This window comes from Megascapheus bottae, chromosome 18, assembly GCF_031878675.1.
Source record: "Megascapheus bottae isolate mThoBot1 chromosome 18, mThoBot2.hap1, whole genome shotgun sequence".
NCBI classification, from domain to species: domain Eukaryota; kingdom Metazoa; phylum Chordata; class Mammalia; order Rodentia; family Geomyidae; genus Megascapheus; species Megascapheus bottae.
This window is the reverse complement of record NC_143526.1, coordinates 46,685,615-46,712,557: the sequence shown is the minus strand read 5'-3', so window position 1 is coordinate 46,712,557 and position 26,943 is coordinate 46,685,615. Positions and strand designations below refer to the sequence as shown.

The 26,943-nt window shown below is 54.8% G+C and overlaps 1 protein-coding gene across 1 annotated transcript in view; it reads right to left on the bottom strand.

Annotated features, from left to right (window-relative positions):
* Window positions 1–18,522, bottom strand: part of Cdh4 (cadherin 4) — a 359,542-nt gene extending 341,020 nt beyond the window's left edge. The window contains exon 1 of the mRNA XM_090352594.1: window positions 18,426–18,522. The gene's annotated coding sequence lies outside the window, so the exon portion shown is untranslated. The remainder of the gene's footprint in view (window positions 1–18,425) is intronic.
* Window positions 18,523–26,943: the final 8,421 nt, after the last annotated feature.

Genomic DNA, 26,943 nt, shown 5'->3' with positions numbered 1-26,943 from the left:
GCCACATGGGTTTTCCCAGGGCATACACCCGTCCCTCTAATGAGGCAGAACACTGACACTTGGATTCTATGTCTATGCGGGGATCCCTCCATTGCCTTATCTGAAATGAGCAGAGCAAAAGGAGGTGAGAGGTCAGCTCCTTCTTAGCTACTGATTGGCCGCTGCAGATCATTAAATTGAAAACTGAAGATGCTACCTATCACGCGATCCGTGATGTTTCATTTCCCTTATCTGTCACGATTATACCCACGGTCTGGGTGTCGTCGTTACTATCTGCCTTGCAGAAAGTGCTCTGTGGCAAGGCTCCCGGGGCAGCTGGGGCCAGTGGGGCAGCAGGGGTAGCAGGTGCGGTAGGACAGCAGGGCAGGCCTCAGCCCTCCTTTCTCATGATGCTCCCTGTGGCTCACACAGCCTTTGGCCCCATTCCTGGCCCTGCTCTGAAAGCACCAACACAGCCAGCATCAGTGCTGACAGATACAGGTCCACAGGACCACGTGTGACTGAAGTCAATCCTCATCAACCACATGGCACAAAAACTACATCAAACCCCAGGAGGGAGTTGAGAGGACTGAGGTGCTGAAGATGCAAAGTGGGGTTCTCAGCTGGGGTCCTTCCTGCACATGCACAGAAAATACAAAGTAGCAAACACCATGTAGAGAGATGCAACCACAGGAGGACAAGGTAGAGAAGCAACCAGGAGCTCTGTGGCCTTACAGAGAAGAGAAACTCAAACTCTATAGCACCTGCTGCCAGAAGTCAAGTTTTATGAGTGCATGGCCATGCCCAATCATTTCCATTCAATACATTTCATGTCCTGTCAATGGGAGCCTGTAAGCCCAAAGCAGAGCTGAGCAGGTCTGACGGTCTGGCCCTTCTGGTCTGCCAAGCCAAAAATAATTAGTATCTGGATCTTCACAAAAAATCCAGCCAACTCCTACTCTAGAGGGCCAAGCCTAATACTGGCACCCTTCTCAAGCCTTAGTTCATGGCCCCAGAAAGCAAATGTGTTACACAACTTTTGCTTATTTAGTAATTGAAAATAAGGGTCCACGGGTAAAGTTCAGCAAACCACATACCACCAGAATCTTTATTCTGTGATCTTGTCAATCACATGCTAAGTAACTAGGGCCAGGCTCTCAGAAAGGCAGCTGGGTACAAGGAAAACTTCTAACACGTGGCTGAGGTGTTAAACAGTCGCATGGCTAGATGGGTGCCAAAGCTGGGTTTGCAGGTAGAAAATGGAGGCTGAACTTCCTTAAAATGTATTCATGCCTATACAAGACCATTTCCTCTCTCCCATTAGAAACACTGAGAATATGCCAATGGAACTTTCCAAGGTGCCCTCTCTGAAGGTAACTAATCTACCTTAGTGAGGCCATTTCATGGAAACCTATCCAATGGGTGGGTATTTAGAAGAACAAACATACCAGGGAACTCTGGGCCAATGAAGCAGAGATGATACAGGCATCCATGACTCCCTGGCTATAAAACCAACTGAATCCAGTTTTCTGAAACATCCTCTGGATTCCAGGACCCAGGACCACACAGCAATAGGAAAGAATGTGCTTAACTTTCTGAGCCATGTGTCTGCCATGGGCAGGGGGCTGCCTTCTCACCTAGACTGTCCTGAGCCTCAGGGAACTCATATCCTGACTGGTCCAGCCAGGCTGCATGCCCTATCTGCGCCCTTCTGATTGCCTCTGACAACCTATAGTTTAAGTAAGGAGCACAGCACGGAATGTGTAAAGCCAAGAGTGCGGGGATGGATGGAGGCTGAGCAATGTCAGGAAGTCTCCCTGGACAGCCAGCTCTGTCCTCCTAAGGCAAGCAAGCAACCTACGTTGAGGACAAACCAGCACCTAACTGCACGTGAACACACGAGCGCAGTGAGAACATACAGACACGGGGTACAAGAACTTTCTCAAACTCAGGAAGCCAACATCTGGGGGTAGAGAAGATGGAAGGCTCTGCCTCTGAACCCCGCAGGACTTGAGCTATCTGATAGAGAGCTATGGATGAACCCAAGCCCTACAGAGCTCCCTAATATTGGAAGATTGAGTATCCGCCCCTGTGCAGAAAGGAAGAGGCTCTGGAGAAGGCCTGATGTCTCACGGGAAGATCACAGGAACTAGCCACCTCGTGGGAAGGAGGCACGGGGAATGGCTGGAGAGAACTGTGACATTAAGACAAAATCAGCTTCAGACCGACGATGGGGGAGGTGATGTGTGATAAGCATGAAGGGATGGATTAAGACATCACCCACCACCTTCCTGCGGGGACCCTGATGTGCCAGTGAAGGCTTCAGGCAGCACAGGGCCACAACCAAATGAGTTTCCGTACCTCTGCCCTCGTCCCCGGGGCTGCGGTGAGGAGCGAAGGCGGATGCTCAGGTGAAAGCTAACGCGTGGCAGAGCAGAAGGGGCTCAGGTGGGTCATGGGTTGAGCCTCGGCTGATGGGACTGAGTATGGCTGCACAGAGAAGACGGAACACAATGGGAAAAGCTGCCCGGCACTAAAACTCCCAGTGCAATAATTGTCATTGTTATCCAATTATGCTCGGGATACCTGCAGCTAACACAGCCCACAGAGGGGCAATTTCATTAGTGTAAGACCCACTTGTCTTTCTTCACATTGATAATGGCTTAATAAATAAACTGAGTAAGCCCTAACACACAGGTGCAAAATGAAAAATATTTCAGCTTTTCCATTTTATGCTCATCCTTCCCCAATTATCATGCTTTCATATTTCCTTGCTTGTCAGTTCAGCATCTCCCACCCTGAAGAGTGGGAGAAAGCTCACCTCTCTTCTCTCATAAAGACTCCTTCCTGTGAAGACGGTTTAATGTTGATACACTGAGATATCAGTCTCCCTCCTCTTCCATCTCCATCCTATAAACATTCCCTCTCACTTCTCTAGCTGCTAAACACAGACACACAGACACACACGTACAGACACATAGACACACACACACATACAGACACACACACACATACAGACATACAGACAGACACACACCCACATACACACACAATTACAGTAAAGCCACTATTTGAGCAAACATGGAGAAAAACATACAAGCATTATATCATTATACTTGAGCAAGATGAGGAAGCAATACTAATAGAAGTAAGTGATTTGATTCTGCTTAGGCTGAAGGAAAGGGAGGCAGTAAAAAGACAACTCAAGTAAGAGAGAAATTTCAGTTAGAAGCCCCTGGGCAGTTTTCATATGCACAAAAGAGTGACCAAATCAAAGGAACACTTCAAAGATCTAGCAAGTTCTGGGTACCTCTATAAGGAGTAAAGTGTTGGATCCCAGAAGGCAGTGGGCGTGGCATGGGGAAAAAGGGAAGGGTACAAGGGCCACTGTATGTAGGACCTGAATGAGACACTTGGACTTTGATATGGAGAGGAGTCTTCTAAGTTTTTAGAAAGTCTAAGACTGATTCTTGAGGTAACAGGCCAGTGAGGGCCATAAGTTCTTGGACATCTAGGAATTTCAAGATCCACAAAATATCATCTATGGCATAAAATACCCATCACGAAAACAAAATGAACAATGACGTGGCCTAAAGACAAGCAAACACCATACCAGTCCTCCATCTCCCTCTGTCCAACATTCCCTGCCTGGATGGCCATCTTCGAGCAGGCACCGTCTCTACTGCTCACAACCACCTGGCCTTCCACGGAGGTCTGTCCCATTAAAGCAGATGACTAGGCCTCAAAGGAAACGGCAGCGTTACCAAGAGAGCCCTAGGTGACCACGAGCTGTGGGATTTCCAGGCCTATATGTCTGTCTTCTTCCTAATGAACACAGGAAGGTAGTAGTAAAAATATGGGGTGCATTCACTCACTGCTCAAATATGGCCTCTAACTCCTCTCTCTTTTCCCAGTTAAGATTAGTGTCTTGGTCAAAACTGCTCACATTGGCTGGGTGTAGTGTCACATGCCTCTCTGTAACCCCATCTACTTGGGAGGCTGGGATAGCAGTTCAAGGTCAACTGGTAATCTCAACAAACTAGGCATGGTGGTTACATCTGTACTCCCATTTATGCAGAAGCTGGATAGGAGGACTGCTGCCTGAGGCTGGACCCAGGCAAAGCCAAGACCCTCCTGAGGGATAATCTAAAGTGTAAAGGACTGGAGGCATGATTCGAGTGGGAGAGTACTTGAACACAAGTTCAAACCCCAGTACTAAGCAAAAAAACAAATGTGCCATACGCAGAAGAACCCAGTTACCCCAAGTCAAACTGTGTACATCTTAGGTCACAACTCACCGGAAGAAAAAAAAAGGTACAAAACCTCTGCAGATGCACAGAGCTCTGATATGCAGACACACACTTGTGGTCTTCCATTCTAGCTTAAGAGTTCAATCGAAATGAGGCTTCGATATATGCTCAGAAAATAAAAATAGATTACTAGGTCTGAGTCAAGCTACTAGACGAAGCTTTTCTTTTTTTATGCCAAAAGATAGGCACTGGGAGTTTCTCTAAACAGGTATCATTTGAGCACGGGTAAAGCAGTAGACTTACTTTGTAAATAGCAAAACTACAATTATCTCTGCATGTCCTGCCTCACTGCTCTGCAGTGCTCCAGTGTAACACACCAACTGTCAGTGATACGGACCAGAGGAGTATGTGTCTGCCTCATGCCAGATAGACAGCCTTATCAAAACCCAAATGCAATAATCCTTTTCCTTACATCAACAATCAAATAACTTCCAGGAGAGAGGTCAGTCGCACTGAGAGCGGTTCTGCTGAGAGATGGAAGTTTGAGATTACCAGGGTGAGATAAGCTCTTGTCTCCAGCCCCAGAGGTGTCCAGAACTGAGGCTTCTGTTGAAGCACATACACATGGGTACCGAGTTGTATCCATCTCCCTATTAGCATCTGCCATCCCTAGCAGTGGTGGGGAAACCTACAATGAACAAGGATGCTGTTTTCCAACGACAAATCTATCTAGCACAGTATTTAAGCAGAAGGAAACAATATTCCTTAAAGCCTGATAAGAAAAGGGGAACCCTCCAATATGGAGGGGCTGCCTATCTATTAAAAAAAAATAAGAATCTAGATGTGGAGGGAAGGTGGATTAAAGGTGATGTTAAATTATAAGAAGAAAAAAAATCAGTTTTCAACTCAGGAGACTGTGATTTTTGTGTCTGGCAGGGAGTGGTGGCGGCTGTGGGCCCCTCACCTAGGAAGCAGCCTCTGGACTGGTTCCCCTGGGGTTGGAGGAAGTGATTAATTAGTGCCTCCTTGAAGAACAACTTTCCGAAGCTGCTGGGGGACTTTTATGTGCATGGCACAGAATAATATTCTTCTAGAAGCCTCCTTTTACAATCTAACAATGGGGCAGGTCTAACAACACTGTGAGCCAGCAGGCCGCAGCCTTGGACTTGCCAAGAGGATGAGACTTGGTGTGAAAAGACTCTCTACCTGGGGCTTTCTTTGTACAGCGACGAAAAGCCACTAATGGCACCATTTTAAGTGAAAGAATGAAACAACTAAGGATATGAAACAACTAAGGATAAGAGCCCATGGGGTTGCAGGCCCCATTTCTCTCTGGCTCTTTCCCATTCCCTGCTCTACTCCATGACGCAACTGGCCTGGCCTCTTTCTCAAGCAAGCCACACATACAAACTCTCCAAATGAATGCTTTCAAACTATACCCTGGCATGCCAAGCGGAGAGCTAGGCACACTCGTTTTGATGGGGAAACCGTGAAGCTAAGATCCTCTTACAAGGGATAGAACATGGCATTAGTGCTCCAGGAAAAGGAACAATCTCCAGGTAGATAGTTCTGGGAAATCAGATTTGTTCTCTTTACATCCACGTGGCCTCATGTACCTCATGAGGGTGACCGGTGGAGCCACTCACACAGTAGCAGGTGGGCATGGGAGAGTGTCAGAATTCAAATGTAGACACTTGAACCTCTGCACCAGAGCCTCTGTTCCAAGACAGCAGAGCCGTGGCCTGTGGACCCAGGCCAGCTCACAGGGTGACTTAAATCTGCTCACAATGAAATTTCAAAGACAGCAGGCTGGCCCTTTGGTGGCGCTGACGCAGCGAGCTGGACGCAGGTGCCATCGTCCATCACTGGAGGAGAAGGTCCACCACTGGCCGTGGGCTCCAGTTAGTACAGTGGGAGATTTCAGACCCAGCACACACGGGGAGACTGGCACGGGAGCAAGTACTTTTTAACCTGGGCTTTCCATATGTCTTCCAGCTGCCTGGCTTTTGCTCTGCTCACTTGAACCTGAATCCCACACAAACCAAAGCAGATGGGGAGATGGAGGCAGAGGTGCTGGGGTACGGTTCTTGTCTCCCACCTTCACTGCTCCAAGAAGAACCCCAGCCTGAAAGGAGAAGGCCATCCATCCCATTCAGATAACTGGATTGTAAAAGACCTCTGCTGGCATTCATGTCTAAAAACAGACCATTTTTTTTTCAAGAACGTTACACTCAGAGCTTTTAACATCCACTTCCCAAAGGGTCACAGAGATGCCGAGAGACAGCTGGGTTTATCTACGACAATAACAACAGTTTCCAGGGCTACAGATGTACAGAATCCATTAAGTATTTAAAACAAAAACCAAAAACAACCCCCCCAAAAAAAACCCAAATCATGCTCACCTTGCAAGTGCCATCTGCCAACCAGAAACACACACTGAGTGCTCACCCTACCCCCACACACATACACCATTTTCAAAGGATACAAGACTTCAAAATGGATTTCAAAGGCCCCTGTAATTCTGGTGGCATGACATCTGATGCTTTATAAGCTATTTTTATTAGCCAAGATGGCAGAAAATTGATGTTCATCTGCCATTAACCTTTTAAGCGTACAATTGCACCCCCAATCCAACTCAACCCCCCATATGGAAGTACATCTTAGATTTCCGTGAAGGATCCATCTTTGTCTGCTCAGCTCCTTTAAGGAAAAACAAGTCGTTGTGAGACCACCTCCCTCCTCTCCCCAAGAAAACGTAAGTTCTAGAATTTTATGGACTTTTGATCACAATTTTATAGCCGTCAGTTCTGCGCTGGAATTCTGTTTTTATCTTCAAATATAAGAACTAGATAAGGTAAGTTTTCTAATCCCTTCTTTGTAACTGAGGGAAGATGGGAAAAAATGAGATAACCAGAAAAAAAAATGCCTGATTTTAGCAGTAGGAGCCTACAGTGGGGTAGCTTTGGAGTGACTGGCTTCTAACCCATCAGATCATTGGTGTTCAAGCATTAAATATGATATGACATAATCCAATCAAAGCAATACCCTATTAACAAGTAATGGCAGTGAATAACTTACATTTGTGTGCTGCCTCCTGCCCTCCCATGTCGGTGAAGCTTTAAATAAGTCACCGATAATTTATTTATTCAATTTTGCAAACATGCCTTTGGCCAAAAGGTCTCTGGCCACCCGTAAAGGCCAGCAGGAGAAGAGTCCCCAACAAAACCATAAAAGCTTATTGCACGAGGCCACCGGGTAACGGTAATGGAAAAGTGGCCGCCTCAAATGTCACCCCATCCCTGGAACGTTTGAGACCCGGCTTGGAGTGGGATTGCTGGGTGAGCTCAGGGCCCTCCACAGACAGCAGAGACCCAGAGGTGGAAGTCCTACCCCACTCCACGACTGACGAACTCCAGACATGGCCCTTCCAGGGGCTGCCTCCTGGGCAGCTCTGAAGACAGAGGCTGGGCTTGGGACTTCACTGTCCCTGAGCTTTGGGTCAGGCGAGGGGCTAACATCTGGGGTTGGGAGAGGGTTGCTCGGGCCGTGCTCACTTGGCAGAGCAAAGCTTGCGTACTTGCAGGGACAGACATAACCACAACAAGGACTCAGGCGTGCTCAGCCCAGCACAAGTGACCCCTACACAGCCATCAGCTTGACAGGTCCTCAGGCTGCACTATACCAAGGGAACAGCCACCCCATCATGCAGAAGACAGAACAGGTCACAACGCCAAGAAATGTGTCCAATCCATGTGGTTGCTGGCTGAGGCCTACAGCCAGAGCTGGCCGTGCCTGGGACCACAGTCCAGCCAGAGGAAGCCCAGCCCCAGGGGAAGGGCAGGGCACAGGAGGGGGCCCTCTGCTCTGAGGCTCCATCTCAACCTCAGCTCCCCAGAACCAGCAATGAATGGGACCAAGTTGACCCCAAATTGCCACACACTGGCTCCCTGAGATCTGCCAAGGAGTAATAAATGAGGCCATTGGGCTGGGCACAGCACTCATCATTCGTGCTCACATTCAAGTAAAAATGTGCTATTGCTATGGGTGGCGTGTGGGTAAGCCAGGTTGGGTGGGTGAGGCCCTGCCCCAGGGCCTGGCACAGGGAGGACCCTTGGTAGATGGGAGTGGTGGAACCGGGCTGAGCCCCTCCAGGAGTGAGGCTCCTCCCACAGCAGACAGCAGATCTCATGCTGAGTTTCCAGGCACCAAAGGCCGATGGGTGTCCCTGAAGGTGAGCCTCTGCCACTGTCCTCTGGAGGAGGCAGAGAAAGGATGGCCTCGCCTCTGGGTCCTGCTGGAGTGCCAAAGGCCGAGCGCGCCCTGACCCTGACACCTGGCTCCGGTCACACGGGCTCTGCCTGCAGAACCTACTTGCAGACATTAGCAGGGAAGTCAATGCATATTACCAGTTTCATTTCTTGTAAACTGTCTTGAGCTCCAGACTGGAGACGGTTCTGGCACCCCCTCTAATGAGTCCAGGCGACACCAGCACTCGATGTCCACTGTAACCCAGGGCGATGTGGCCAGCAGGCCAGGGTGCTCACTGCCACTCAGAGCTGGTGAAACCCCGTGCTCCCGCTCGCATGCCCGGGACTCCTCTGCCCACCACAGGCCCAGCCCGCAACCCAGGGCCGGGCGTGGGGCTGGCATCTGAACACAGGCTGGGCAGGCGCCTCCCTGTGCCCTGTGCAGCAGAGCAGCCAGGCAGCAGAGCTCGGTGGCATGAAACCCAGCCTCAACAGTGCCCTTCTGCATTTCTGCATTTCAGCAGTTTGCAGGAAAGCTAAGGCAGGCTCCATCAACGCAGCCTCTTCCCGTGGGCCCCCGAATCTCATCGGCAGGGCAGTGTGCTGCCTCTCTCTGCAGACCAGGCATTCTCCAGGGAGGTTTCCAGTGAACAGAGTTTGCCGTACCATCCAGCTGTGCACCAGACAGGGGGGCACACAGGACAACACACTTCCTCTCACACTGTTTGTCCAATGCAGCAGCTCCTCAGCACACTGGGCAACGTACCACAACGAGCTGCAACGCAGAAGGCCCCTGCTGTACGATGCCAGCCAGTCACACTGCACGCAGGGCGCCCGTGCACAGACCCATGTGCCTCCCTCAGGCCCACGTGCCCCAGGGGAAACCAACATTTGGAAATCTGAAGGTAAGAGTCCTTGCATCCCAGGCTCTCAAAACCATCAGATCCAGGGAGATAGATGGAGGGCCAGGAAGCTAGAACTTCAGACAGCGAGTAGATGGCACAAACCTGGTGGCTTAAGGAAACAGAAGTTTACCCTCTGAGGTTGTAGATCTACAGTGCTCTGGGGAGGACCCTCCTTGCTTCTCCCACCTTCTAGGGGCTCTGCCTCTGCATTTACACGGTCTCCTCCTCTGCATTTGGGGTTTCTCTCCATCGCTTATAAAGAAAGCGGTCACTTATTGGGGGCCAGCAGTTCGTGTTGTCTTGAGGTTCTGTGGTGTTGACCCACGGGGCCTCCACCTGCCTCACTGGAGTGGTTTGCCGTCAGGCCTCGCCATAGCTGCTTTAGCCTGTGTCCCTCAGGTAGGTAGCCCCCTTGGCTTTGGACTTAAGGAAACAAAGGCTGGGAGGAAAAGGCAGGCTCTCCTGAGCCACGCCCTCCCAGCCCTCCCAGCCCTCTCAGGCTCTTGGGCCACCTCTGCTGGGCCTCTGTCTGCACTTCTTGCTCACCCTCTGGAGGCAGAAGCTGGGACCTCATTCCACCTGGATCCGGGCACCAAGGCCCTCTGGGCTGAGGCTGAGCACCACAGACCTGCATTCGGGCAGCAGAAACAAATGGAGAGCACAAAACCCGACCCATCTTCACACCAGCCACACAAGCACGTGCTCCCGAGATGACTCACAAGCCATGCCCTGCTCTTCTCCCTCAGAACGCCTGGAAACCAAGGCAGCCAGGCCAGCCACCTACCCACACACCCACCCTGGAAGGCTGAAGTCAACGTGATCATGTCCCCCTGGAAAGCTGGCCTCTGGCCCGAGCAGGAAGCACCGGTTCCATGAGGACTGACGACGTCTTCCCATTAGCGGCAGCGCGGGCAGTACTCTGGGCCTGTGGATATGCATCTGTCGCTGAAGGCTTACCTTAATCCTCCCTAAATCCCCACACGCTGTCAGCAAGAAAACACAGTGAATCCAAACAAGGCAGGCTCCAGAGCACCGGGCCGGACGTGGCGGAGGGCTGTGCTGAGGCTTCTCCGCACTCTCTCAGGACCCAGGATGCGGCCGCCCACTGCAGGGGGAGCCGTGGAGGACAAGGCAGAATGGCCTGCACACACGGCAGCTGAGTGCGACACTTCCCACCACACAACTCCTAAAGCCGGGGACTCCCTGCCTCAGTTTCCTCCATGGTAAACCGGGCTTTCTACTGCAGCAGCCAAGTGCTGTGAGCACGGTCCGATGCACAGAGCCTCTCGACAGACAACAGCCAAAGGGAGACTGCCATGATACCGCTAGGCTCGTTCCCCGAAGAGGGCCCCGCCAAGGGAAGCCTTGAACCCATGGACATGTCACCTTCAACAGCTCTGTAGATGCCATCAAAATAGAGACCCTGGGATGCAAGGTGACCCTGGCTTATTCTATCTGGCCTGAATGCTGAGACTGTAGGCCCTGTGATGGACCACCAGCAGGAGGGTGAGGCAGAGACGGGTGACTGCACAGCCGGCAGACTGAGGCAGGCAGTGGTCTCTGGAGCTACAAACCAGTCACAAATAAACAAACAGAGCTTTTCCTTTGGGAGAGGAGGGGCTGAACCCACCGCTTCCTGGTGCCAGGAAAGCAAGCTGGCCCTGAGCTAGCCCACCAGGCCTGGCTGCTTTCTGATGAAGAACGAAAGATGCTTAGCTTGAATCGGTCTGAAACAATCCTGGAGGCCACCAGGAGAGGGCAGCCTAGAGCCTGGGCAAAAAGGCACTACAATTCTGACTGGCTTTGGGAAAAGGCAGATGGTTTGAGGAGCCCAGTTTGCAGCACAGTGAGTGGCCTTCCTGCATGGCCCAGCTCCACCTCACCCCGCCCTGCCTTCCCTGCCCCACCCCACCAGGAGTGGGAGCCAGCACCGTGCGGTTCACTAGAGCGCAGCAGGGAGAACTTTTACCAAGCTCAACGCACAGAAATTTCACTCCACAGCATTCTGTACAGTGGAATTTGCTTGGAGGAAAGATTGCCTCTTCAAAAAAGAAAAAGTCAGAATAACAGGCCCATTCTCAGATGGACACTTGCTGCTCGTTCTTGGCTCATGATTAGTTCTGGCATTTATCTAATGACACTTGCAAAGAAAGACCAAAGAAAGAAAAGAAGGGAGAGAGTGAGGAACAGAGAGAGGGAAGGAGAGGGAAGGAGAGGGCAGGGAGAGGACACCACGCTTTCGTTTTAACTCGCAGGCATTTACTAACTTAAACAATGCACAGGCTTTCTACATTTTGAAATTAATATCATGAAGCAAACAGTCCAGGTGACTAAGTGTCAAATATGCTTCCTTTAAACCCTGTTTCCTCGGATTCCCTAGTGAGTGGAAGCAAAAAGTAAATTCTACGGGGCAGAATTTTTTTTAAGTACGATTTCTGAAACCAAACCCAGGTGTTATGCAGGCTGGTGGCCTGGGCCAGCTCGGCTACATAGGGACTGCTACCTGAGGACCAGGAGGGGCCCTGCCCTTGAGTGACAGCCTAGGATCGCAGGACCAGAGGCCTGCACACACCGGACCTAGGCCTGGTGGAAAGGCCACACACACAAGGTGTGAGTCTCACCCCCCCCAACACACACACATATACACACAACCAGGCTGTCAGGAGGCCGCATTTGGGGGCCCCTTCCCCAGGGCTTTCTATGGATTGGGATCAGCCTCTTGAAAGCCCCGGTTGCTGAGTGCGGTCACAATGTTTCTGGGAGTATTCCAGGCTCCGAGCTGGCTGGGTCCGCACTGCGTGCGGGTCTGCACTGAGCAGGAAGCCCACCGCACACCCAGAATTCAGGCCCTACCCCTCCCATGGCATCTGCGCCACTGCCAGAGGCTGGTATCCAGGGCCTCGGTGTGCCGCCGCTGCCCAGCCGAGATCGCGGTGCCCTCCTGAACACAGCTGTGTATGCGTACGTCTGAGCACATGCAGATCTGCCTCATGGAAGCAGCTCTGCTGTCCTGAAAGCCACCCGGGGTGACATTTTAGGGAAAATCTGAATGAGCAAGGACCAAAACTCAGAGAAACGATGGGGAAAAGGGCAAATGGTGGATGTTTAGGCCAATCGCTTTGGATACTTGTCATTTCTGATCCATACATAAAGCAGAGCCACCAACCCTCCTGGCAGGGCTTCTAGGAGAGTAAAAGAGACATTACGTCCAGAGGACTGCCAGAGCTTCGTTATTATGCCACACCTCCCCGGAGTCTCACCGGCCCTCATTTCAAGATTCAATTAAAATACACATTCTGGAAATATGAACCCTTAATTAATAGCTCACAAGGTTCCTGTCTGTAACAGGCACAGGGGGCCTGCCGCCCGCGGGGGCACAGCTCTGTGACAGCAGCCAGTCACAGGGAACCGAACCGATGGACTCCAGCAGCCACCCCGACGCCATCCCATGGTGCAGGATGCAGGTGAGGGAGGACAAGAGCGCCTTGCGTGCAGTCTGGCATGGGCAGCCCTTCTGGGCAGTGAGGTACACTGAGCCACAGCTCCTGGAAGCCTGTTCCCTCCTGGAGCGTGACTGCCGAGACCCGCTCTCTTTCCTGCCTTGTCTCTGGCTTAACTTTCATTCTTATATCTCCACACTGTGAAAGCAGGGGAAAGCTGCCAAAAACCTGAAGGCCCTCCTGGGCCAGGATGGCCCTGCAGATGGCCAAGGAGGTGCAAAATGGACTCTGAGTGCGCCTGCGTGAGGTCCCAGCAAGCAGGGCGTCGGGTAAGGACCACAGAGAACATGTCAGGCTGCGAGCGCTGGCAATCCTGGCTTGGGGCCCCTCCAGGCCAGCGGCTCATCCTCCACTCCCTTGTCACGCAGGCCCCAGGCTTTCTGGAGCTGGCAGACATCGCCTGACACAGCCTCTTGCTCCAGGAAGGGAACTTAGCAGTCCAAGCACCCCCTGGTCACAGGGGACACTCAGATGGAAACGGCTCCTCTCATCCGTTCTGCCAATGCCCTGGGTGCCTGTGCCATGCGCTTGGGATTTGTGTGCTGAATGAAGACTGTGACTCACAAAGGGCAGAATGAAAGCAAGAGGAAGAGCCAAGGTCCAGGGAGCAGAGAGCCTGGTCCAGGGAGCAGAGAGCCTGGCCCAGGGCTGGGGGTCCAGCTGTGGTATTTTCACCCTTCCTCTCCTCTTAGGAGGCAATGAATCTGGTCTGTGGTTGTTCAAAGGTGACCCTGGGACCAGTTCTCCACCATCCTCAAGAGTCATGAAACGGCTGCTCCATCCCAGATATCCTGTTGGTATTCCAGACAGGAGAAAAAAGTAAGGACGAAGGACAGAAGACATTGCCAGCTGAGGCCTTTACTTTTTATTAGGAAAATATATATATGTATCTACATACATATTTATATATGTTATATGTATATATAAAAGTTGTTTTGAGAAGTCTAACCTAACTGGACACGGCTGGCCAGTGGTCTCTCAGTCTGAGTCAAGATGCATACTTACATTCGGCTTGTGGTCATACAAGTGGGGACATTAGCAGTCACTAGAAGGGAGAGGAAGGATTGGACAGACAGCCTGTGGGTTCTGACCATCCCGGTGGGACACAGACTGTGTGGCATTTTCCAGCCACGTGTGGGCGCAAGGCGCTGGGCTGGGCTTGGGGTAGGACAAGCTTATCTTCTTACCAAAGCACCTGCCAGGCCACTCATCCAACTGCCAGGCCAGCCACCCACCCAACCGCCAGGCCAGCCATCCACCCAACCGCCAGGCCAGCTACCCACCCAACTGCGAGGCCAGCCACCCACCCAACCGCCAGGCCAGCCACCCAACTGCCTGCAGCCACAGCTCCCCAGCCGTGTTCCCTACATGCATTTCCTCAGCCCCTGCCTGGGGCGCCCAGGCCGCTGCCCCAAGGGCTGGTGCTATCCAGTTCTCCTGAATCCCAGGTCTGTGCTGAGACAGCCAAGTGATCCTTATCAAAATGGTGAGTGGCGAGGAGCCAAAGCCAAATGTGACAGGGCAAGTCTCTGTTATCTCGGCGGAGATAACAAGGAGAGCACCAGCAGCCATGGCCAGAAAGCAGTGACCGGGGACCTGGTTCCAGCCAAGGAGAGGGCCTGCAGGCATGGTGAAAAAGCAATGCTCCTCTCCCCTGCTTCTGCTCTGACCAAAGCTAAAACACATGGAGCTGCTGCAATGACTTTGCCACAAAGGCAATAAACCAATAAGGTCAGGTTGGCAGAAAGATAAAGAATAAAGTCTGAACTCGCCCTTGTTTGCATCAGTGCACGCGCACACACACACACACACACACACACACACACACATTTATTCTAGATTCTGATGCGAAGTTTCACCCTGTCCGCCAAATCTGTCCTGACCCAGGTAAAGAACTGTGTCAGGCTTCCGTGACTCTCCCTTTAAGGAAGAAATAACAGATCATAGCGAAGTATCAATGATCCCTGGAGAGGCATGGGGGAAGGGTGGTGATGGGGAGACGGGGAGAAGGAAAGCACTCTCAACAAGTCTCCTGATAGGAGGACATTAAACACAAGACTCTTGCTTCTCCCCTCTCCCGACTCCCAGACCCCGACCTTGGCAGTATCTCTGTTCATCTCCACGTATCCTTTGCTGCTGTGTCACTGGAGCCCCACTCCTGCAGGTGAGCCTCTGTGAGGCTGGTTCTGACTCTGCCCACTGAGTGACTGGCACCCCAGGGCATTGCACTGGGCTGTGGCCTCCTCCTCGGGCCAGCTGACTATTAATTATTCACAGAGACGGAGACACCAAACTCCAGCAAGGCTTAGGGCTGGTACTGTGGCAGTCCACACGAAGTGCACTCGTCAAGCCTGCTTAGAGTCCCCCCACACCCACGATCGTGACCCTGACTTCACTCAGAACTAGGTGACAGCTACGCATGTGCACAACCAGCAGACAGGACACACGAGGCAGAGGGCACCGCGAACGGTGCCAGCCAGCCCGCCCAGAGAACACCCTGCCTTTCCTTTCTTGGTGGCTCTCTTTCTCTAGAGGGTCACAACATATAGTATTTGTTACCCTGTTGGGGAAAACTATTTTAAGCCTAATTAGCATGGAATTTTTAGAAGGCAAATGCTTTTCATTTAGACATAAAGCAAAATGCCATGACATTTCTTCCACCCATTTATCATAAACAAGTTAATTACTGTGTAACAAATCGCTCCTGCCGGAATCTGTGTGTTTTGGGGGCTGCAGCAGAGCTGACTCAGGCGAAGAGGGGGCCCACGAGCGGTCGTGAACACCTCATGGTGCATTCACCATCAGACCCGGCTCTCCAGAGCTCGGCTTGTCAAATTAAGGTTAAGCTCTCTCTGTTGGAATAACTCAATTATAAGCAGCCGTGTTCTATTTAACTGGATTTCAACCAGAAACACTGTCCTTCTTATTTATTTTTCACGTGGTCACCCTCTCCTCGTTCTCGGATCTGCAAAGTTTTCTGCACACAGAGACTGTGCATGTCCTGACTTGAGTGTGTCACAGTTTCAGCTTTTGCTGCCACATGTGTAAAACTAGTTCTAAGATATGAAAACAGCCCTTTGCTGTGGGCATTCTACACGGTAAGAGTAAGGAGGAGGAAATGTGAGGGGGGGGGGCGGTGAAGCAAAGTGACCTGGGCAGAGGAGGGCCACAGAACAGCCCAGTGTCGGGGAGTTGGAAGGGGGATGCCCGGGCTCCCTGCGCCAGGCCTGGCATTACAACACTCTGTGCGTGAGCCATCCAAGTCCACCTGGGGAGACGCCAACTGCCTCTCCCCCTCCATTCCTCTCCCCTCCACTCCTGGAGCTCCATAGGGCCCTGGGGGCCAGGACAAAGTTCTGCCAACCACCCAGCTTCCTCCCCACCAGCCAGTGCAGCCCAGCCACAACAGGGGAGGGATGCCTGCTTGGGGGAAAGAATGAAAATGTAGCCAGGCATGGTGGCTCTTGCCTATAGTCTAGCTACAGGGGAGGCAGGGTTGGGAGGATCACAGTTCAAGGTCAGCCAAAGCAAAAAGGTAGCAGTAAGATTCCCGGCAAGAGTGGGAGGCATGTCTGTCAACCCCGGGACTTAGGGAGATAAATAGGAAGACCCACAGTTCACGCTGCTGGGTAGGTGGGGACAGCAGAGCCAATCAGAAAAATAATTAAAGCAGAAGAGACTTGGCGTATGGCTCAAGAGGCATAGCAAGGGCAAGGCCCTGGGTTCAAACCCAAGAATTGATAATAATCCATCCATCCATACATACATACATCACACACACACACACACACACACACACATATAAAAATATTTGCCTCTTCTGTAGGGCAGACCTGTGATCACTAAGACAGGTGCTTTTTTAAGTTTTTTTGCCAGTCCTGGGGCTTGAACTCGGGGCCTAGGCATCGTCTTTGAGCTTTCTCAAGGCTAGAGCTCTACCCTTTGAGACACAGCATCACTCTGGCTGTGTGTGTGTGTGTGTGTGTGTTACACTGAGGAAACAAACCAGGGCTTTACACAAGCACTCTACCACAGGCACACTCTCCATCCAGGACAGGCATTTTTTTCGGATGTCTCTGAGGCTCCCATAGTGTATGATTTTCTCACATTCATCACAGGCTCCCCGCCGCACAGGAGGAGTCCAGGATGCACAAACAACAGGATCAAACCACAGAGCACTCATGCAGCTCAGCCAGCAAACTCTAAACTGACTCACTGCCGTTGGCAGCCCACCGGAAAACACACAGGCCTGCTCCAGGGGCACTTCCGTTCCCCTCCCGGGCCACCTACCTAGAGACTCTTGGTTTTCATGATCAGTGATATTCAACACTATCATGACTCAGAGAACAACAAAAAAAAGTAACAAATAAGCAAATAAGAAAAAGTTGTCTTTGGTGCAAAATAAGAATCCTAAGTCAGAGGACTCACAAAATTAGGAACAAGTGAGAAAGTCATCAAGCTGTGTCTAAATGAGTGAGCATCTAAAATCTCAGCCCACTATGTGCATGCCAGAGCACGTGCACACAGCAATCTCTCTCTCCCCCCCTCTCTTGCATGCACACGTATCACTCTCTTTCTCTCTCTCTCTCTCTGACACACACACACACACACACACACACACACACACACACACACACGATTGCTGTCAGATCTCAGGGGAAGGAAGAGTCTATATTTCTGGAACACAACACTGGCAGACGAGTGAACAGCCTGAGGACTCTGTAACTGTGAATCCTGAGACTCAGCTCTGACACTGTCTGGAAAGTCCACTCCCCCATCACTTCGAAATCCGCTCAAAGCCTGCCACCTCTGGGAAACTGAGACTGAGAGGGAAAGCAGCTCACCAAGAAGCACCCAGGCCAGCTCTGAAACACCACACTGGGGAACTAAGAACAGATTTAATGCTTCGCCTATGCAAATACAAAGTTTGCCTTGAAAGAGAATGATCTATTGTCATGCGAGTTCTCCAACGGCTGCCAACTTGCTCGTGGCAGGCGGCGTGGACCCGATCCCAGACTGCCACAGAGCTAATTGGTGGTTCCCGGCTGCATGTATGTTTTCCTGTTGTCACCGGGGCAGTAATGAAAATGAATGCCACATTTTCGAACAGAGCGTCTGTGGGCTTATTTACCGCCTTTCCAACAACATCGTCTGCCTTATCATGCATCTCAAAGCAGGGGTAATTTAAGAATCCAGAATTTCATACATAAAAACACTTGGTAGGAAAGCCTCTCCCTGAATGCTATTGGGGTGATGTGGCATCTCACTTCCCATTTACGGCCACCCTCGAAAGAGACAGGGATTCTCAATCCGTCCCTTGCATACAAAATGCCTTCTGCGTGGAGCGGTGAGTACCCGCTTGACCTCGGGTCTGTCGTGTTACCGAAGGCAATGCTTCAGACCAGACACACTGCACGTCTTCCCCAGTGGAGAGGACCCGGGCACGCCGGGCACGCCGGGCACACACACCGGGCACACCGGGCACGCCGGGCACGCACACCGGGCACACCGGGCACGCCGGGCTCGCCTCCCCGCCTGCCCTACCTTTGAGTAGCTTCTCTCCTTCCAGCACGTTGGGTGAGATCAAGGCCGTGTAGTCTTCTTCTGAGAAGCCAGCCTTGCACGTCTCTCTGGCCGTAAGATCCGCATCGTGGGCCTGGAAGCAGAAAGGAAAGCCGTTCAACGCAAATAAGAAGTTCCCAGAATGTAATCCGGCCCCCTTCCTCGCGGGCCTGCTGCGCACGACCACCGTCTCCACCCAGAGGTGGCGCGGGGACTCTCCGGTCTCATCTGTCCCCAGCCGGGCTGGGGGAGCCGCTCCGGGGTCCGGGGAGGAGGCGCCCGCGGGCGCTGCAGGAGACCGGGTGCGCGCCCAGCAGGGCGGGCGGAGTCGTCCTCCGTCCCGGGCTCGGCCGGGCCGGCCCCGGGGGCCAGAGCAGGAGGGCGGCTGGGCAGGGCTGGGCGGGGGTGCCTCCTCCCCGCCGCCCTCCCCTCCTCCCCGCCGCCCTCCCCTCCCCTCCGGGGACACCCGCGCGCCCCGACCAGCCTAAGAGGGTGAGGGGTCCGGTCTGAACGCTCCACGGACACGGACCCCACCCAGGCCGTGCGGGGCCGGCCTGCAGCCGGGGCGGCGCGGGGCGGCGCGCGGGTCCCGCACTCCCACCCCGGGGAGCCCGGACCCCAGGCCCCCGCTCCGCGCTCCTCCGCCCCCAAAGGGCGCGCGGGCGCGAACGGGAGCACCCGGGCCCCCGGCCCCGCCAGACACCGCGGCCGAGAGGCGCCGCTCCAGCGGGAAAGTTTCGGTCCTTCCCGGGCGTGTGCCCCGGGCGGCCCGGCCTCGCGGCGGCCCCCGGCGGTCCCCGGCCGCCCCACGGGGCGCGTCCCGGGCTGCGACGCCGCGGCTCAGGCTCGGGCTCCCGCAGCCCCGCCGCCGCCGCCGCCGCCGCCCGCGGACCGCACGCGCCGCCCCGGGCGCCGAGCGGGGCGGAGGCGGCGCCCGGATCCCTCGCCCCGCGCCCGCCGGTGCCGGGCTCCGCGTCGCTGCGCGCGTCCCGCCGCCCTCGCCGGCCCCGCGGCCCCGGCCGCCCCGCGGTGCCCGCCGCCCTCCGCTCGCCGGACCGGGGCGCGCGGCGCGGCGCTGCGGACCCGACACCCCGCGCCCGCCCGGCTGCCTCCGCCCGCGGCCCCGGCCGGGCGGCGCTCGGCAACTCCGGGGGCGCGCGAGCTCCGGACGGCGGCCGGAGGAAGCCCGGCGGGTCCGTCCCGGGGTCCCGCGCCCCGCCCGGCTCCGCCCCGCGGCTCCGCGCCCCGCCGGCCGCAGGCGCCTTGGCGGAGCCGGGCTCGGGGCCGCCGCGTGCTGGCCGGGGAGCCCGGGCTGCGGAGCGGGCGGCGGCGGCGGCGGCGGCGGCAACTTACCCGGAGCGCGCCCGAGAGCGCGAGCAGCAGGAGCAGCACGCCGGCGCCCGCGGTCATCTTCCCCGCCGCGCCGCCCGGCGCCGCCCCGGCCCCGCCGCGCCGCCGCTGGGCTCCGGGAGCCAGGCCGATCCGGCCCGAGGCGCGCTCCCCGCGGCCGAGCGTCCGCCGGCCCCGCCGCCGCCGCGCCTCTGCTCCGCGCGCCCGCCCGCCGCGGCAGGTGAAGCCGCGCGGCCCCGCCCCGCCGCCCGCCGCCCGCCGCCCGCCGCCCGGCTGCGCCGCCTTAAAGGGCCCGCGCCCCGCGCCGCGCCGGCTGGCCGGCAGCCCGGCCGCCCCGGCCCCGCGCCGGAGCCCTGGGTGGGGGAGGCGGGGGGGAGGGGGAGGGGCCCCCACCCCCCCCCACACCGGCCGCCCCCCCCCCCCCGAGCCCGGCGGGCTCCACCCCCGCGCCGCCCCCGGGGAGGAAGGGCTTCTCCTGGGCGGGCCGAGGGCCCAGCCCGGGGCCGGCTGGCCGTCCAGGCCGGCGGGAGAGGGACGGAGGACGAGGACGGGGACCGGGAGGAGGGAAGGAGGTCCGGGGAGGCCGCGGCCGGCCAGGCTGCCTCCGTGCGCGTGTCCGGCCCGGGTGGTCTGCACCGGTGAAGATGGGGGCAGTGCGCTCGAGTGGGGCGTCAGAGGGGCCCTGTGCGCAGTGCAGCCCGCGCAGAGGCCCCGGAGACGTAAGAAAAGTGGGTCTGTTTGCGGCAGTGGGTGTATTTTTCTGTGCCTTGGTTTGGAGAAACTCCGTGTCCAGAGTGGTCCTGGCGTAGGGACCTCCTCACGCGGGAGAAAACAGGAGTGGGGGCCCTGCGGAGCAACAGGTCAGGCAGGGTCGGCCGGCCCGGACCCCTGCCCCATGCCCGGTCCCGTCCATGCCAGCCCCCCCCACGGGCCGTGTGCCGGGGCAGCAGCTTCTTTACACCCAGGGCCGGGCAGCAGCCCACCGTGGAGGATCCCATCCCTCCCCGGCCGCCCGGGCCCTGGGAGGACTCCCTCCACCCCGCCTCGGGCCTGAGATGGAAAGGTCTTGAAATGTCCTTCTGTGGGGCCACACCTGAGTCTTAGAGCTCCAGAGCCCCGTGCAGAGCTGTTGTGGGAAGAGGTGCAGTATCTACTCTGAGTATTCTGAGAGGCTGCTGAGGGCTGACCGCTCTGCTAAGCCGGGGCAGGCGGGGCAGGGCGGGGGGTGCTGGCTCTGGGGAGCAGGCGGGCCCTGGGGGCCAAATGTGGGGTACAGTGCATCTCCCTCTCCCTCTTGATTACCATGGAATGTCATTCTTTCCTGTTTGTAGTATCGGGGGTTAAACCCAGGATGCTGGCACACCACACCCTCTACCATTTGAACCATCGCTTGAGTCCCTTTACTTGTATCCTGCCTGTGCTCCTCCTGGCTGTTTCCTCAGTAGCCAGTATTGTTGGAGTGAATCGCACATCTGACTCTACTAACACACCTTGCGGCTTCCAGGCAGGGTATACCCAGAGAACGACGTAGGCATGCAGGAACTGGCATAAATGAACCCACCGCCAGTGGGGTGGCGCAAATTTATTCTCCTCTTCCGTACACAGCCATCAGGGACCGTGTTTCCCACCCTTCCATGCTCACAGAAGCCTGCCCAGGCAGTGGACAGCACCTCGTGAGAAGTCTGTCTCCAAGAACCGGGCTGTGAAATGCTGCAGTAACCCAGGCAAGTCCAGCAGAGAGCATTGGTTTGTCAGACTTAGCTCTGATCACAGCAGGGCAGGCATTGAGAGGAGAGCAAACCAGCTCGCAGACACAGAGCTGTGCTTCCACAGGGACTGTGGATGGGCTGTCACTTGTAGGGTGGGTGTGTCAAGGGCCACCAGAGCTTGTTAAACATGCCCCTTACCAGGCTCCTCTGTGCAGGTCAGCCGGGATGGGCTGCCATGCCCACTGCTGCCATGTAGCTTGCCTGCCCCAAAGGCACTGACTGGGCTCAGGAAAATGCAGGTTCTGGGCCCCCTGCCTGAGACCCCGCCCACCCAGGGAGGTTTGGGGCGTGGGGCCTCAGACCCTATATTTAATAGCCCCTGCTGCCGGTATCTCATACAGAAGCATGGACAAACCACCCTGCCTCCGGGTCTGCAGTACCTGGGCCGTGTGTGGAAAGGTTGCTCCTGGGTCTGGCTCAGGGATGGAGAAGCACTGGCTGTGTGGACAGGGAGGGTGGGTGGCTCCACCTAGCTGGCTGTGAGTGGAGCTCTCCAGAGAGAAGGGTGCTTTTTGTTCCCGAGAGAGAGGAAGAAAGTGACTGTTTCCTCTCTCCACCTGGGAACTGTTGACTGTAATTGGACGACAGATGTTTGCTGAGCTTGATGGCCTCCCTGCCTCCCCCTTGTTGAGGTGCTCCAGGCAGGGATTCATTTTCTATCAGCCTGGCACTTCCATGTCTTCCTGCTGATATTAATTTTTCCCAGCCCCTCCCCCACTTTTCCTCTATTTATCATTGTTTTCTCGACACCGCAATGTTAGACAAAATGCTGTTTTGTAAAGAAAGCAGGATGGGTTCACAAAATGTGAGCTCCTAAGATAAAGCTAGGTTTGCGGGGGAGCTTGAAGCTGTTTGAGGCAAGGTAGGAATGGAAGGAGGCAGCCTGATGCTAAGCTCCAGAAACTCCCAGCACCAAACCGATGAGAATCTTAAAAGAAGCAACAACAGAGACTGGGAGAAAGAGAGCAAATGAGGGGGAGAGAGCACACAAGTAGCTCTCTGTCTTCCATCCCAGTCACACTCAGCAGTCCCTGTGGAGCCTCGAGGGACGGGAGGAGAGAGGGCTGTGATCATTATTGTTTGCATTTAGATGTTCCAACATCCTCCTCCTCCTTTGTGTTGATGGATGCTTGCGGGCGAGCCAGGCCTTGCTTTGAGACAGGAGGCAGTGCTCACATAGGAGAGAGGCAGGCACTGAGGGAAAAAGCAGGCTTGAACCTGTGGGTGTCCGGCTCAGTCCCCAAGCTGTTGTGTGGCCCGTCTGAGATTCTGCATGATGCAATGCAGCCTGACCCGGGGCCCCGCTCCGGGAAGGATGTTCCAAGCACTGGCTCAGGGTTGTTCGCCTTCTTCTTCCTTCCTAGAGTGTTTCCCCGCCCCACTTTCTCTCCAGGCTGGGAGAACAGGGTCCAGGCCCCTGCCCCCCCACCCCGGGTTCCCTCCATCAGTCCAGCTCCTGGGTTGTGCGGCTCCCTCCTCCTTTTGGCTGTTTGGCCTCCTCTTTCTGGCCTGTGCATCCCTTTCCCCTGGAGTGGGGAGGTGGTTTGTACTCTTCCCAGGACTTCACACCGCCTTTCTCCTTGTGCTGTGGTGGTCCTCTCTCTCTCCTGGACCCCTCGGAGGCTGGAGGGCCGCACCTGCCTGGGTGGCCCAGGGTCCTGTCTGGTGTGGGCGCCCGGTGGGTAGAGGACGACACACCTGTTGGCTGCAGGTGTAACTCCAGGGCATCCACACGTGTCCACTGTGACGAGGGAGAAACTGAGGAGCGGGACTAAAGCCCAGAACCACCCTGTGGCACTCTCCCCAGATGTGGGGGGGGCTACCGCTCCTGCTCCTCTGGGCAGGGGTGTGTGAGGACAGGGTGGGGGGGAGAGGGGGACCTGAGGGCCGGCAGGACTCCTCAGTCATAAATGGAGAAGAGCTGCAGCTCGGGATGAGAGAAGCTGGAACAAAACAAAAGCCAACAGCTGTGTCCGGAGAGGGCCCTGCCCAGTTCTGGGCATGGCCCGAGGTGGGTGGAAGGGCTGTCTCTGGGTGACCCAGTTGACTCGACTCTGTGTTTCTTCTTGGCCTGTGCGGTTCCTTCCTGCTGCTGGGAAAGGGGAGGCAGGGCGGCAGGTCAGAGAGACACGTGTCACTGAACAGCCGCTCGTGACCTTGGGTCTGGTCTGCGCTGTCATTTGGTAGTTTATCGCTGCAGCTCAGCAGCGGGAGGAGGGTGGTCAGAATGAGAGCTGCTGGCGGGGCAGATCCAGAATGTCCATGGGAGATCAGGGTCATGGCACTGCTGCCCCTGCCCCTGCCCCTGCCCCCCCCACCAGGATGGAGCTGCCCCTGTCTTGAGTGGGGAATCTGGTAGCATGCATGGCAGGAAGACCATGGTGGGATAGAAAATCAACTTTTCCTGTTTCTATGTTGCTGATTCTCCCCTCAGAGCACACGGGAAGCCTGTCCCCCGTGTCCAGTGGTAATTCGAGCCCTGTCATCTTTCACCCAGATTCTACCTCTGCCTACAGGCTGCCAGCAGGCCCAGAGGAGCCCCGGGAACTTGAATCCCAGTGTCAAGCTGGCAGGTGGCACTCTTGGGCACTGGATATTCTCTTGTGGCTCACAGAGTTCTGCACTGTGTGACCCCTGCCAGTTCTTGCTTCCCCAGCCTTTCCTCCTTGCCTCTGCTCCTCCCACCAGCCCTCTGGCTCCTCTGGATGGAGGCTGGCCTCTGACTCCCTGAACTTGCTGCTGGTGGCACTCTGCTCTCAGTCCCCTTGCTGACTGTAGCTCTTCACACAAGACTGTCAGAGAAGCTCTGAGACCCAAGTAAGGCCTCTGGTCCATGCCCCATGCATGAGAAACTGGTTCATGGTTTCTCAGGTGTCCCAGGGGGCACTGGGCAAGTGTCTGATTTGTGGGGGTACTGGCAGAGGGGACACTTGGAATGGGGAACGGGCTGCCCATGCTGTGTCTGTCCAGACCGAGCCCCGGAGATGGGAGGGCTGAACAAGGCAGGGGAGGGGTGGGGAGGGCTGAGCAGAGCAGGAGAAGGTGGGGCTGAGGAGTGGCAGGGTGGGTCTGCTGTACTCAGTGCCAGTACCGTGAGATTGGTGGGGGGGGGTATGATAAAAACAAATGTCCAAGGAGAAAAAAATCAAATTAAACAGTAAAGCAGATGATATCAGATTTAAAGGGAGGAAGAGAATAAATGGGAGATGCTGGGAATATGAGCAGACAAGAGTGGCAGTAAAACACGAGAGAGACCACGGAAATGGAAAGGAAGTAGAAAATGGGTTTTGTACGTTAAAATGTCTGCCCGGAATTCTAAGGCCCCTGTAGTGCTGCTCTGGCTTCAGATGCCCAGGACATTTTGGGGGGTATGGCTCACCCACAGAGGGTGGGTGTAGTCCTTTTGGGCTGTGTTTAACCCTGTTGGTTATGGGTTTTCTCTCTGCCAACATGAGCCACGAGTAGAAGCCAGGAGGCTGGACTTACGGGGTGTTCCCATGTCAGAGCCACCAGTCACTGTGCCCTGGGGAGTGGGAGGGTCTCAGCTCTGCTGTGCAGCCCCCTGGCAGCCCTGGCTAGCCACCCGGGGTCCCTTGTTTTTAGCACCTGCCATGGAAACTCCAATGGAGTGGGTCCTCTCCAGGCTATCGGGAGGGGATTTCTCCTCTGTTCACACACACCCCGTTAGGCAGATGCCCCCTGGGCAGCTGGACCTCCTGGCCTGTCTTACACTGGGGACATGAGCCCCTGCCAGCCCTGTGGAGCTGTTGAGGGAATCCATGTCAGCCCTGGGCAGAGCTCAGGGCGCTGAGTTTAACACTAGGGTATGGGAGTTTCCTGAGTTTAACACTAGGGTATGGGAGTTTCCTGAGTTTAGCACTAGGGTATGGGAGTTTCCTGAGTTTAGCACTAGGGTATGGGAGTTTCCTGAGTTTAGCACTAGGGTATGGGAGTTTCCTGAGTTTAGCACTAGGGTATGGGAGTTTCCTGAGTTTAGCACTAAGGTATGGGAGTTTCCTGAGTTTAGCACTAGGGTATGGGAGTTTCCTGAGTTTAGCACTAGGGTATGGGAGTTTCCTGAGTTTAGCACTAGGGTATGGGAGTTTCCTGAGTTTAGCACTAGGGTATGGGAGTTTCCTGAGTTTAGCACTAGGGTATGGGAGTTTCCTGAGTTTAGCACTAGGGTATGGGAGTTTCCTGAGTTTAGCACTAGGGTATGGGAGTTTCCTGAGTTTAGCACTAGGGTATGGGAGTTTCCTGAGTTTAGCACTAGGGTATGGGAGTTTCCTGAGTTTAGCACTAGGGTATGGGAGTTTCCTGAGTTTAGCACTAGGGTATGGGAGTTTCCTGAGTTTAGCACTAGGGTATGGGAGTTTCCTGAGTTTAGCACTAGGGTATGGGAGTTTCCTGAGTTTAACACTAGGGTATGGGAGTTTCCTGAGTTTAGCACTAGGGTATGGGAGTTTCCTGAGTTTAACACTAGGGTATGGGAGTTTCCTGAGTTTAGCACTAGGGTATGGGAGTTTCCTGAGTTTAGCACTAGGGTATGGGAGTTTCCTGAGTTTAGCACTAGGGTATGGGAGTTTCCTGAGTTTAGCACTAGGGTATGGGAGTTTCCTGAGTTTAGCACTAGGGTATGGGAGTTTCCTGAGTTTAGCACTAGGGTATGGGAGTTTCCTGAGTTTAGCACTAGGGTATGGGAGTTTCCTGAGTTTAGCACTAAGGTATGGGAGTTTCCTGAGTTTAGCACTAGGGTATGGGAGTTTCCTGAGTTTAGCACTAGGGTATGGGAGTTTCCTGAGTTTAGCACTAGGGTATGGGAGTTTCCTGAGTTTAGCACTAGGGTATGGGAGTTTCCTGAGTTTAGCACTAGGGTATGGGAGTTTCCTGAGTTTAGCACTAGGGTATGGGAGTTTCCTGAGTTTAGCACTAAGGTATGGGAGTTTCCTGAGTTTAGCACTAGGGTATGGGAGTTTCCTGAGTTTAACACTAGGGTATGGGAGTTTCCTGAGTTTAGCACTAGGGTATGGGAGTTTCCTGAGTTTAGCACTAGGGTATGGGAGTTTCCTGAGTTTAGCACTAGGGTATGGGAGTTTCCTGAGTTTAGCACTAGGGTATGGGAGTTTCCTGAGTTTAGCACTAGGGTATGGGAGTTTCCTGAGTTTAGCACTAAGGTATGGGAGTTTCCTGAGTTTAGCACTAGGGTATGGGAGTTTCCTGAGTTTAGCACTAGGGTATGGGAGTTTCCTGAGTTTAGCACTAGGGTATGGGAGTTTCCTGAGTTTAGCACTAGGGTATGGGAGTTTCCTGAGTTTAGCACTAGGGTATGGGAGTTTCCTGAGTTTAGCACTAGGGTATGGGAGTTTCCTGAGTTTAGCACT